Source organism: Lissotriton helveticus, chromosome 4_1 (assembly GCF_964261635.1).
Source record: "Lissotriton helveticus chromosome 4_1, aLisHel1.1, whole genome shotgun sequence".
NCBI lineage: Eukaryota > Metazoa > Chordata > Amphibia > Caudata > Salamandridae > Lissotriton > Lissotriton helveticus.
In genome coordinates, this window is record NC_136063.1 from 2,091,021,755 (window position 1) to 2,091,033,857 (window position 12,103).

Below are 12,103 nucleotides of genomic sequence, written 5' to 3' on the forward strand. Positions count from 1 at the left end.
TCTACCCCAAGCATAGCACCATAGTTAGGCCTAGTCATGCAGCCCCACCCAGGGACACAACAAATGGTGATGAGGAAGGTTTTCCCCGCCCTTGCATAACCAGCCTGCAGTGCTGTATCACGCCATTCCTCGGATTAGTCCCTAATCCCACTGGCATGAGCCTTCCAATGACTGCCGCATGTGGTGCTACCCTGCCCATGCCTCCTGGCTCATGACACCTGACATGATGGCGGCCTCCTCCACTGTAAAGTCCACGTCATGCTTACTGAGCATAATGTTTGACACCACCACATAAGGGCTTCATGCCGTGCTCCCCACCCGGGCATCATAGAGTTCCTTCTCCTCCACACCTACTGAAGGGGCAGATAACTCTAGATGAGAGGCCTACTTCTAGGAAAAGTCCTGTTCTTGGTATCGGGCCTTCATCTTCCCAGTGATCATCTAATCCCCCGACATTTAGTTTCAACAGAGTCCTGGCCTCTTTGCCTTCCACAGCTGTGTCCGCCAGTGGCAGTTGGACAGGACGCTCATACTGTAACCCACTGGTCCCCGTGAGGGACGATGCTGCTCCTGCATGACCTACCCACAGTTCCAACTGCAAGTATGTTCAACCCCCCTAGAGACTCTCTCCTCACGAGCCTGTAAGTCTACTCATGACGAGAGGTCGCACCTTATTACATCAGTACCAACTGTCTAACATTTCATCGCCTCCGGGCCCCCTTATCTCAAGCCTCAAAGTGGGCAACCTAGATGGTCGCCTTGAAATGTATTTTGTGGCAGTGGGGCTGGAAGCAGATAGGCATTGACTTTTGCACCTGCAACTAGGTGGTGATACCATACACAAACTGTCCAAGAATGTAGGGGAAGCTTCCAAGCCCATACCCAGGGCCAAATGAATTATGTGATTATGCGGCTGTAACCATTTTTGCATAATTAAAAATGTGCTGCATTTGCCAAATAAGCCATCATCTGCTGCATAATCTGCAGATTTCAACAAAAAATACATTTTGCTTCTTGCTCAAACTGGTCCAAAGTTACTAATAATGCAGCAACATGTATTGCTGCATGGTGGAAGACCATTACCAAAGCTGGACTGGTCAATTTTCAGTTGCTCATTGATGTATCTTGGTGTTAAATTGGTAGTAAAGAGGCAATACCAAAGATCATACACTGTTATCAAGTTTAAAAATGACAAAATAATCAAGTAACCCTATTTCAATATGCGCCACATTATGCAACATAATGTGGGTTTTCTTGCCACATAATTTATTCATTCCTGTCACATAATTTGGCCCTTTCTTACTGCATAATTCCAGTGGCCCTACCCAACTAATGCCATGCTCAAAACAGCCCTGACAGTACGCTTTGAGCCTCTAGTCAACTGGATTATGATTGTTTCCTTCTTCGCCAAGCCCACAAAATACCAAAAGAATCTGTGGATGAATTCTATGCTATGCTCCAGGAGCTTGCTAGTACTTGCAACCTGCCAGAGGAGCAAGATGAGATCCAGACCCAGTTTATTTGGGGTTGCTCTTCTTCCGAGCTATGAGAACAGATAATCCAAGCCCCGCACATGACCATGGCAGACATCCTCACTTTGGGTTGGTCGAAGGAGCTGTCAAAGTCATGACGGCCCACAAGGAGGTAACCCTCCAGTGCGCCATAAAGGTGGAACCAATCCACCAGACTGCAAGGGCCACCTCGCCTCGCAGTAAACAAGACTGGCCAAAGATGCCTCAAACCAACAGGCAGTGATGACGGTGTGGCAGTGCCACTCCACACTCAGGAGACTGCCCAGTGAAAGGGAAGAAATGCCCTACATGTGGGAAGATGCGCCGTTATGCCAAGGTTTGCCATTCAACGCCTCTCTCAAAAGGGCCCAAGAAGAAAGCAACCAACCATGTAGAAATGGAGTGAGTGTTTGCAGACGATGATGATATGGATGACAATGCCACAGAAGGGACTGTTCACACCATACATGCAGTTGAACAGACAATGCCCTCCGTTGCCTGACCACAATAGAAGGACTCCTGCTCATGACCCTTATGGAAACTTTAAAGATTAATACATGAAGAGTATATATCATTTATGTGTTTTGTGTTTTTTGTAGAAAATTAGCCATAAGAAGAACATAAAAATAGGACAGTTGATTTAGTCAGTATAAATGTGTATGTTGGAGATAGATAATTGATGGTATCTGTCACCTCAAATAATTACGTTTAAATTTGAATACCTTTGGCATCACTTATATTTTGCTAGTGTACCTTATGGAAACTGGGGCATTGATCAACATTCTGCAACTAGCTGTACACCAGAAGATGCCACTTTCGACAGCACTGCACATCATCACCACTAGAGTGTACACTTTTGGCACCACTACAGGCCTCCTTGTTGCCGCTGTTGCAAGGGCAGTCCACAAAGGTGAAGATATGTCACCAGAGCTTACTCTGAAATGCTCATCAAATGCCACACGGCTCAAAGCTTCAGCCTAGTTCAGTTTGTCTTTGGGGTCCATTCAAGTGCAGTTGACTCTCCTCAGTGAGTTACACATCTTCCAAGCCATTGGCTGCCTCAAAGGCTGAGTAGTCCACCCGCATATCGATTAGTTGCTGCAACCCATCACCCTTCACCACCGTCGGGTGGCGTTTCATCTTCGACCAAAAGTAGAGGCAAAATTACATAAACTAGAGGGGTCAGACATCATTGAGAGAGCGAAGGGACCCATGCCCTGGGTCTCACCTATGATGGTCGTCCACAAACCTAGAGAAGTAAGAATGTGTGTCAATATGCGACTTCTAAACACTGCCATAAAGAAACAAAGACACAAACTGTGACCGTGGACAAGATCCTGAGGGAACTCTTCGGTTCCAACTGGCTCTCACAGATGGACCTGCGGTCTGGCTACCATCAGATTCTCCTGTCGCCTGAGTCTGGGCATGTGACAATATTTTCCACCCGCCATGGTTTGAGGTGATACAGGTGCCTCAATTTCGGATTGTCCAGCCCCACTGAAGTGTTTCAGGATATTATCTGGAGAGTGCTGGTTGGTCTTCAAGGAGGCTTAAATGTCAGTGGCAACATTCGAGGAAGAGATATGTTTCTATGGCTACTGCTTCTCCACCAAAGTAATCACCCCTGACAAGGCCAAAGTCCACGAACATTCAGTCAGGACCAGAGCCAACCAAGGTCACTGGTGGAAGAAGTTTTCTGAGTTTGGTCACCTATTGCTGCCATTTCATGCTGAACCTTTCTCAACTCACCTGACCGCTGTGGGACCTCATGAAGGCATCAACCCCCTTGCACTGGGGCACCAAGCAAGAGCTATCTTTTCATGATACCAAGAAGGTGCTGTTAGAGAACACCACGCTTACCTACTTTGATCCAAACAAAGACACTGAGCTGGCAGTAGATGCCAGTCCTACCAGCCTTGAGTTCGTTTGGTCTCAAAAACAGAATTGTGGGGAGAGGGTCCTTGTTGGACCTGGCCATTTCTGTAGGCATATCCCCAAACTATTTGCCTTCTTCCTCTTATTTTTCTGACCTTTTTGTTGGCTTTAGGACTTAGGGCACTTTACCACTGCTATTCAGTGCTAAAGTGCATGGACTCTTTCCTCTAAACGTAGTATGACTGGGTTACACCCGTTTGACATATTTAATTTACTTAAAAGCCCCTTGTAAAGTGGTTACCCCTACACCCAGGACCTGTAAATAAATTGCTACATGTGGGCCAGCAGCACTGCTTGTGCCACTGACAGATATAGCCTTTCAAACCTGTCTCAGGCCTGCCACAGCAGTGCATTCATGCACAGTTTACTACCCCTTTAACTGTTTGGCATTTAAAGCTACTTGTCAAGCTTTACACTACCGTTTTATTACACCTAGGTCACATCAAATGTAGGCCCTAGTTAGCTCTATGGGCAGGGTGCTGTGTAAGTAATATGTAAAACATGTGCCTTTATTGTGTTGTATATCCAGGTGGGGACAAAAAAGGCTGTTTTGTTTCTCACTAATGTGAGCCCTACTCCTCTCATAGGCTAGGATTGGGAATTCTCTTATATACTTTTAAGTGGTAATTTCTGATCTGAATGGAGTAGTGTTGCCATGTCTGTTATGTTTAGAATGGTAGTGATGCATCATAATTACTGGTGTAGTTGGATGTTACTAACCCCGGGCGGGTAACTATGCTCCGCCTGCAGAGTTTGTGGAGTTTTGCCTACTCTGCGTTCCGTTGCGAATGCGGAGTTCAGGCAAAACTATGACTCTGTGGCGGAGTGTAGTTAGGCGGCCCCTCCACACTCCCAAAGTTATTAAAAATAATTAAAAAGGCCTTACCTGGCGCGTCTTCCTTGGCTGCCTCCTCTTCGCAATGGCTGCTCTCTCCTGCCTCCTCCTCGCACTGAATAACCCCTACATGTACGTCTTGCGAATGCGCATGCTCATGCACAAGATGTACAACATGCATTGATCTGCATACTGATAGCACTCTTGGGGTGCGAGAGGGAGAGTTAGCTGGGAGCGGGAGAGGACATTCACACTTACAATTGTATAGGTTGTGTCCTGCCCCCACACAAAGGGCTGATTTACCCCCTACTGATGTCTGCAGCCTGGGCTGGGTTCAAAGGGATTGTTGTGCACTTCTAAGGTTCTTTTTGGAGTCTCCTCTTGAACAAAGACATATTGAATTATACGTACAGGGGCTCTGACACCATGACTTTAGACACTGCATGGGAATTGAAGCCAGATGCTGCTGGCAGGAGAGAGTGCCACTAGGGCTACCTACTTTGTTGGGCTGCCCTGCTGCCTGTTGGGGTGCTGGAGGGAGTGCCACTCTGCTAAGAACCTTTAAGGGCTGTCCTGGTTGCCTGCCGCTCCCTGTGTGCCCCCTAAGTGTTCTCCCAGGAGCTCAGCATGTGATGAGCGCTCTGCACTGCTCCTGGCTTTTCTGGGTGACTTATGCTTATTCTTGTTGAGGAACAGTGCTTAATTTGGCTTATGCTTTGCCCTTTATGGCTTGTGGGGGTGTTTGTCCACAGTAGGCAGCGTGTGGAGCATGTTGCCTTTTATAGAGAACAGCTGGTGCGTGCATTGTCCCCAGGAGCCATACTCCATCTGTTCCTGAAAGTGAAGTGCCAAGAAGGGACACTATATATCCCCACCGAGAGGAAATCAACTTCAGCTGTGCATCGAATCCTACCTGTTACCAAGGCACTGAGGCTACCAGCGCTGACGCCATTGCCTCTTCAGCCGCTCTAAGTCTAGCCGTGCAACTCACTGTGGAACCATCATCACAGTGGGAGCCCTGCATTAGAGGCCAGCACAGCGGGAGACTGGGCCAGCCCTATAGCCGCCATTAAGGTACTGGCTGTAGGAGATATAGGCGGGGCAGGACTCAATAGCTGGCAACTTGTTCCAGCCCACGACCGTATGTGAGTGGGCAGCTGCTGTCCCCTATTCTGCATGCAAAGATCCAGTGTGGTCTTCCCACGACATCTGCATTGTGGTCAGAGCAGCAGCACTGCGTGATCATGGGCAGCTGCACTCGGTTTTCCTGCACACGGGGGGACCCAGTGAGGTTTCCCTGCGGAAGTCTGAAGGGTGTGCTTCCCTCCCCTTTTTCCGATGTACCCTGGAAGGTAGCTCTTTGGGGGAAGTCCTTGACGGGGCCCTCTAATCTGAAATGGCCCCATTCAGGAAGCTTGAATTACCGTATAACACGTAGTAGATGCACAGGTGTCCCTGAGCCCTACCTGTCATACATAATCTGCTGCAGTACATGCCCTGATACCGTGATATATGTTGTTTTGATTCTTGCATTGTCAATATAACAAGTACTACTTCAGGATTCTCATAATATGCACAGTATTTATCATTCATGTCATTTTAGTCTTATGTTATGGATAATATGTTTTATATTTATGTATAATCCTGTGTGGAGTCTCATTTGTGGTGGATTCATTGCGTTTCTGTGTGAGTGTGTTGCATAAATGCTTTACACATTGCCTGTGATAAGTTAGCCTGTTCTGCCCCAAGCTACCAAAGGGTAAGCACAGGCTATCCACGGTATGTAACTTACTTGCTTTGACTAGAGTGGTGGGTTCTTCGTGGCTTAGGTGCATTCTTTAGCCAACCAGAACCCCATTTCTAACAGCTCCATCGCATATGCCAGCCGCACACTGATCCTTACCAAGCAGCAGTATTCCCACATCGAAAAAGAGGCCATTACGATCTATTGAGGTGTCAGCATTTCCATATTTACTTAAATGGCTGCCTTTTCACAGTCAGCACTGATCACAAACTACTGATCCCTCTGGTTAAGGGATCTGCATCAGCACTTCTGCCACAAATGGAGAAATGGACACTCCAGCTACAAAAATAACACTTCTCAGTGGACTATTGACCTGGCACCCACAAACATACCAACTACCTGTCATGACACACACGACCCGACAATACCTCCAGAAGCACTGAAAGCTGCTGATGTGGAGAAATATGTAAGGAGCAGCGACTCGGTCATGAAAGTAGAATGCCATCATTATATTACAATCCCAGAAGGTGGCAGAAGCCCAGAGCATGTTAATCTCCCTGCATAACGTACGAGATAAGCACCCTGTCATAGTGGATGGGAATCTGCTGAGAGGCCCCTGGATCATCATAGTAGCTTGCCTAACCCAATTGCTGATGGACCGTGCCCACGGGTCCCACCAAGGGGTTGTCAAAACTAAAAACATGCTACACAGAGAACTGTGCTTTCCCGGTCTGCAGGACCGAGTTGGACATTCAGTCTGACAATGTGACCTATGCTATGCCACCCGAATGCTGAACTCCTCGACAACTATCATCACCGAACAGAGTCCGGAGGTTCCATAGCATCTTGCCAGTGCAGACCTCAGAAGCCTCCTGGATGGCTGGCATTAGTTATTAGTCTTAGACGATTTCTCCAAATACCGGGAGCTGGAGTTAGAACCACCTCCACCCCCCTCCCCAAAGAGACAATTACAAAACTAGAGACGATCATATCAATCAATCAATCAATCATTGTATTTATAAAGCGCACTACTTACCCTTGAGGGTCTTAAGGTGCTGAGGGGTGGGGGTGTTGCTACTGCTCAAAGATAAGTAAGGGTAAAAGCCCAGGCAAAGAAATTACACAGTCTGAAAAAAGCAGGTAAAAATACACACCATCTGGAGATAAGGACTCAAGAAAAATCTGTATGATAAATTGAAAAATGTAATTATATTAATAAAAACTTTTGATATAGACATATTCATTCAAAACACATGATTAAAATAAATTAGTTAAAGAAACATTTCCTTTGTTTTTAAAATCGTACACTGTTACTATAAAGAATATACATAGATCACAGGATTGTTGTCAACAAATGATAATGCCCAGAAATTGTGGAGGATGCTGATTCCTGTCCACGCCTTTCGACACACCCTTTCGTGTCTTCCTCAGGACAATATCAGCAAAAATTCTAAGGTTTAAACAAAAAAGAGTCACTACATCTCCTTTAGTGTGTCACAATAGATACCTCATTGATCAATACAGTGGAATAACCATCTGTCGTCAGACATAGAAAGGATATATATACACACATATATACAGCATGTTGCATCGCTCATGGAATAGTCTAAACATATATTTTCCTATATACATATATATACATATATTTACAAAAGATTATAACTAGGACATCCATATGCATAAGTAGGTATCAAGTGTAGATATCATATTTTTACTATCTGCATAGCTAGATGGCTAGAGAAAGAGTGAGGAAAGAATGGTCAAAAAGGAAAGAGAGAGGTAAGTATCATAGTCCGGCCCTTTTATAGACAGCAAAAAATTATTATTATTGTTTCATTAAAACGGTGTCAGGAAGGCCTATTATTTCAAACTGATATCTAAACCTGCTTACTGATCCCTTACTCATTCTTAAGTTTTCAGTGAGCTCATTTTTTAATTCTGAGGAACAGACCACTATAGTATTTAAACAACCTACACTTCTTACCTTAGGTAGGATTGCAACTGCCTTAAAACAACAAGCCATAAGTCGTAAGGTCATGAAGTAGTGGTATTTGCTTTAAGTGTTGAGAAAGAAAAAGGTAACATAGAATAAACTGTGATTAAATAAAGTAAAAGGTGGTATGTTGCCTAAACTATCATGTTAGTCCACAGAGAGAATTATTAGATATTAGGCGAATACCTATCAGGTGCGATGTTTTGAAGGTACTCCAAGGTTCATTAAATCCGTATGTTCTATGTGATTCTTAGTTATTATTTTATAAAATTGAATCTTGTTCGGTAAAAGCTGAAAAGACAAAAGTAGGTCTCGTTAGGACCACCTCTACAGAGATATGTCTTTACTAAGGCACGATCAGTCAGGCGTATATGTTATGCCCGGACTTAACAAAGAATTACCTGCGCTCATGTATGCATACATTGAAGTTGCAGCGAGCAGTAAAAATCGGCTACAGGTCCCGAGTAAAAGAGATAAAGCAGGCACGGTCCTTTTCTTTTAGCCTAGTACAATAGATACATACAGACGGCTATTATTAGCAAACACCTCTGCTACTAGCGTTATTACAAATTATCGAAAACACACAGCGTTAGAAGTACCTTTTTTAACAGAACCGAAAACAGTGAAAAGAGGAATTCTTACTTTCCAGCCGTTAGGGTTCGTTAGCGTTTTTCGATGTGAAGATGATGTTTAGGAAGCCGTAATGAATCGCCTAACAAAATATATATATATAGAAAAAAATTATTATAAGGGGGAAAACGGTACCGATTAAATAAGATGGCTTAGGCTGATTTTAAAGGTAACGCCAAAATAAAAGGTGGCCCCTTTATAACGTACCTTTTTCGCGCTTGATAATACCGCAGAGTTACCGGGACCTGATTCAATCCGAAGGAATCAGGTGTTTGGTGCGCAGGCCCTTATATACTGCCGCCTTCCCTAGAGTGTTCACAGATGTAATGTAATGTAATGTAAGCACACATTTTTATAGCGCGGCTATCGCTCCGAGGAGCATCTTGGCGCTCCACACCCAACCCTGATGAAATAGGTTGGTAGACAGAAGGCAGTAACACACTGTACAATCACTACACCAATGCTCTGCAGGCTACAGGTGTGTAACCTCTTACCCTTAAAGGGCTCAATACCTTTTTCTCTGCATGAGGATGTAGTAGACAGAGAAAAGGGGATGTTTACTTTTTCTAACGTTACTTGTCCTTCCTTTCTTATGTGAAGCCTGATGGAACCATAGGCTATTGATGTTTTAGGAGCGCTGCAAGAGTTTTATGCATGTAGATAGGCGCTCCATTATTTCAATCAATAAAGAAAAGAAGGCAATATTTTTGTTGCTTTCCGATATTGTCAGTAGCAAGGTTAATTAAAAGGCAGACAAAGACTGATATGTTCATCTATTTTTGGCGCTGAAAGTGCTTTATTAAAGATCTGCTCACTCTTCCTAACATTAAGACTAAGTAAAAGCTGTTTACTCATTTCTACAGATAACTAAGCCTAAATCTCGATCAAATTATCGCATTTTCCCACGGTAACTCATTATTCAACCCCTGTGGAAAGGTGTTTAGAGAGAAAATCCAGAATACTTCTCTCTTCTTTCTGATTTTCTCTCCCCCTTTATAATTCGGGACCCGGATTTTTTCCAAAATTCTCCATTTTATTTCTGATGGAGAGTGTTTATATTCAGCAAAATGTTTTACAAGCGGAGCAGTGTATTTCAAAGTTTTAATTGCAGACCTGTGTTCAGTCATTCTTGTTTTGATCGCACGTGAGGTCTCCCCTACGTAGCCCATATTGCAAGGGCATACAATGAGATAAATCACATTGCGTGTATTACAGGTCCAAAGCTCTTTCGCTTGTATGGTGCAGCTATTGAAAATCATAGTCTCACCAGAAATGATTTGATCACAAGAGTAACAAGAGCCACAACGTGATGTACCCTTCACTCCATTCCTTCCATCGATGGATTTCTGTATATAGGGTAATCTGTTATTAGACTTGTTAAAGCGCGATCTTACTATAAGGTCTTTCAGGTTTTTATTACGGCAATGCGCGAAAATAGGTTTCGGCAGTTTGTTTTGAATTTGATTGCATTCAAAAGGTGCCAATTCGACATGATTATTTGCCTAACCGTGGCATTCAAGGTTGAATGTTTGGTTATGCAAACAAGTTTAGGGTCCTGTTTTTGTTTGCACGTATTTAGGAGAGTGTGTATTTTTACCTGCTTTTGTCAGACTGTGTAATTTCTTTGCCTGGGCTTTTACCCTTACTTATGTTTACTTTACCCTGACTCAGGAAATGTATCCCTTTCAGGGGGTCCTTGCTACCTCACAAGAGCTACTGCTCAAAGATCCAGGTCTTGAGGAGTCTTCTGAAGGTGAGCAGGTCTTGGGTCTGACATAGGTGGGTGGGGAGGGTGTTCCAGGTTTTGGCAGCGAGGAAGGAGAAGGATCTGCCACCGGCGGTCGTTCATTGGATGCGGGGCACAGTGGCGAGGGTGAGGCTAGTGGACCGTAGCTGGCGGGTGGGGGTGTAGAAGCTGAGTCGGCCTTTGAGATAGGCTGGTCCGGTGTTGTGGAGGGCTTTGTGTGCGTGGGTGATTAGCTTGAAGATGATTCTCTGTTCGATGAGGAGCCAGTGTAGGTCTCTCAAGTGGGGGTGATGTGGCTGCGGCGTGGGACGTTGAGGATCAGTAGAGCGGAGGCATTTTGGATGTGTTGCAGTCGTCGCAGGTGTTTGGCCGGGATACCTGCGTAGAGTGCGTTGCCGTAGTCCAGCCTGCTGCTGACGACGGCCTGGGTCACAGTTCTTCTTGTTTCGGTGAGGATCCACTTATAGATCCTGCGGAGCATACAGAGGGTGTTGTAGCAAGAGGAGGAGACGGAGTTGACTTGCTTTGACATGGAGAGGGAGGAGTCGAGGCTGATTCCCAGGTTGCGTGCATGGTCGGTGGGTGTCAGTGCTGTCCCTAGCGCGGTTGGCCACTAGGAGTCGTCCCAGGCTGAGGGGGTGGATCCGAGGATGAGGACCTCCACCTTATCCGAGTTCAGCTTCACTTGGCTGCTCCTCATCCATTCAGCGATGGCCTTCATTCCGTCGCGGAGGTTGGTTTTGGCGGTGTGCGGGTCCTTGGTGCGAGAGAGGATCAGCTGGGTGTCGTCGGCGTAGGAGATGATGTTGAGATCGTGTTGGCGGGCGATATGGGTGAGGGGGGCCATGTAGACATTGAACAGCGTCAGGCTGAGGGAAGAGCCCTGGGGTACGCCTCAGATGATGTCGGTGGCTTCGGAGTGGAAGGGGGAGGCAGACGCTCTGGGTTCTCCAGGAGAAGAAGGATGTGGTCCAGTCCAGGGCCTTCTCTTAGATTCCGGCATCTTGGAGGCGTGTCTTTCGTGTGTGGTGGCAGACCGTTTCGAAAGCAGCTGACAGGTCTAGGAGGATGAGGGCTGATGTCTCGCCGTTGTCTAGTTGAATCCTGATGTTGTCTGTGGCGGCGATGAGGGCTGGCTCGGTGCTGTGGTTTCTTTGGAACCCGGACTGGGAGGGGTCTAGGATGTTGTTGACGTCGAGGTAGCGGGTCAGTTGCGTGTTGACGACTTTCTCGATGACCTTCGCCAGGAACGGGAGCAGGGAGATGGGACGAGAGTTCTTGAGGTCCTTGGGGTACGCCTTGGGCTTCTTGAGAAGGGTGTTGATCTCGGCGTGCTTCCAGCTTTCCGGAAATGTTGCTGTCTCAAGGGAGATGTTGATTACTTTCCAAAGTTGCGGTGCAATGGCTGCGTCTGCTTTGTTGAATATGTGGTGTGGGCACTCATGTCTTCCTAAGAGAACTCCGCACTGGTAATGGACCACCCTTCAATGGTCAGGACCTGGCCAGCTATTTTCTGTCTTGAAGGAACAAGCACTTTAAGATCATTCCTGATTGGCCTTCAGCTAACGGAGCGCAAGCGAGATTCATTAAGACTATCTCCAAAACAGTCTGTATAGCACAGATGAAGCAACAGTGCACTGAAAAGGCCAGCTAGGCATTTTTGAGACTATCGTCTGACCCCTTCACACCACCGCAAGGGTTGCATCCA

General features: G+C 45.9%; 1 long non-coding RNA gene across 1 annotated transcript; it reads right to left on the bottom strand.

Annotated features, from left to right (window-relative positions):
- Positions 1-7,219: 7,219 nt before the first annotated feature.
- Positions 7,220-8,946, bottom strand: LOC144827800 (uncharacterized). The gene is made up of 5 exons (XR_013610384.1): positions 8,856-8,946; positions 8,661-8,730; positions 8,420-8,521; positions 8,205-8,309; positions 7,220-7,475 (listed from the first exon to the last, which is right to left on the bottom strand). It is a non-coding gene; the product is annotated as an uncharacterized LOC144827800 (long non-coding RNA).
- Positions 8,947-12,103: the final 3,157 nt, after the last annotated feature.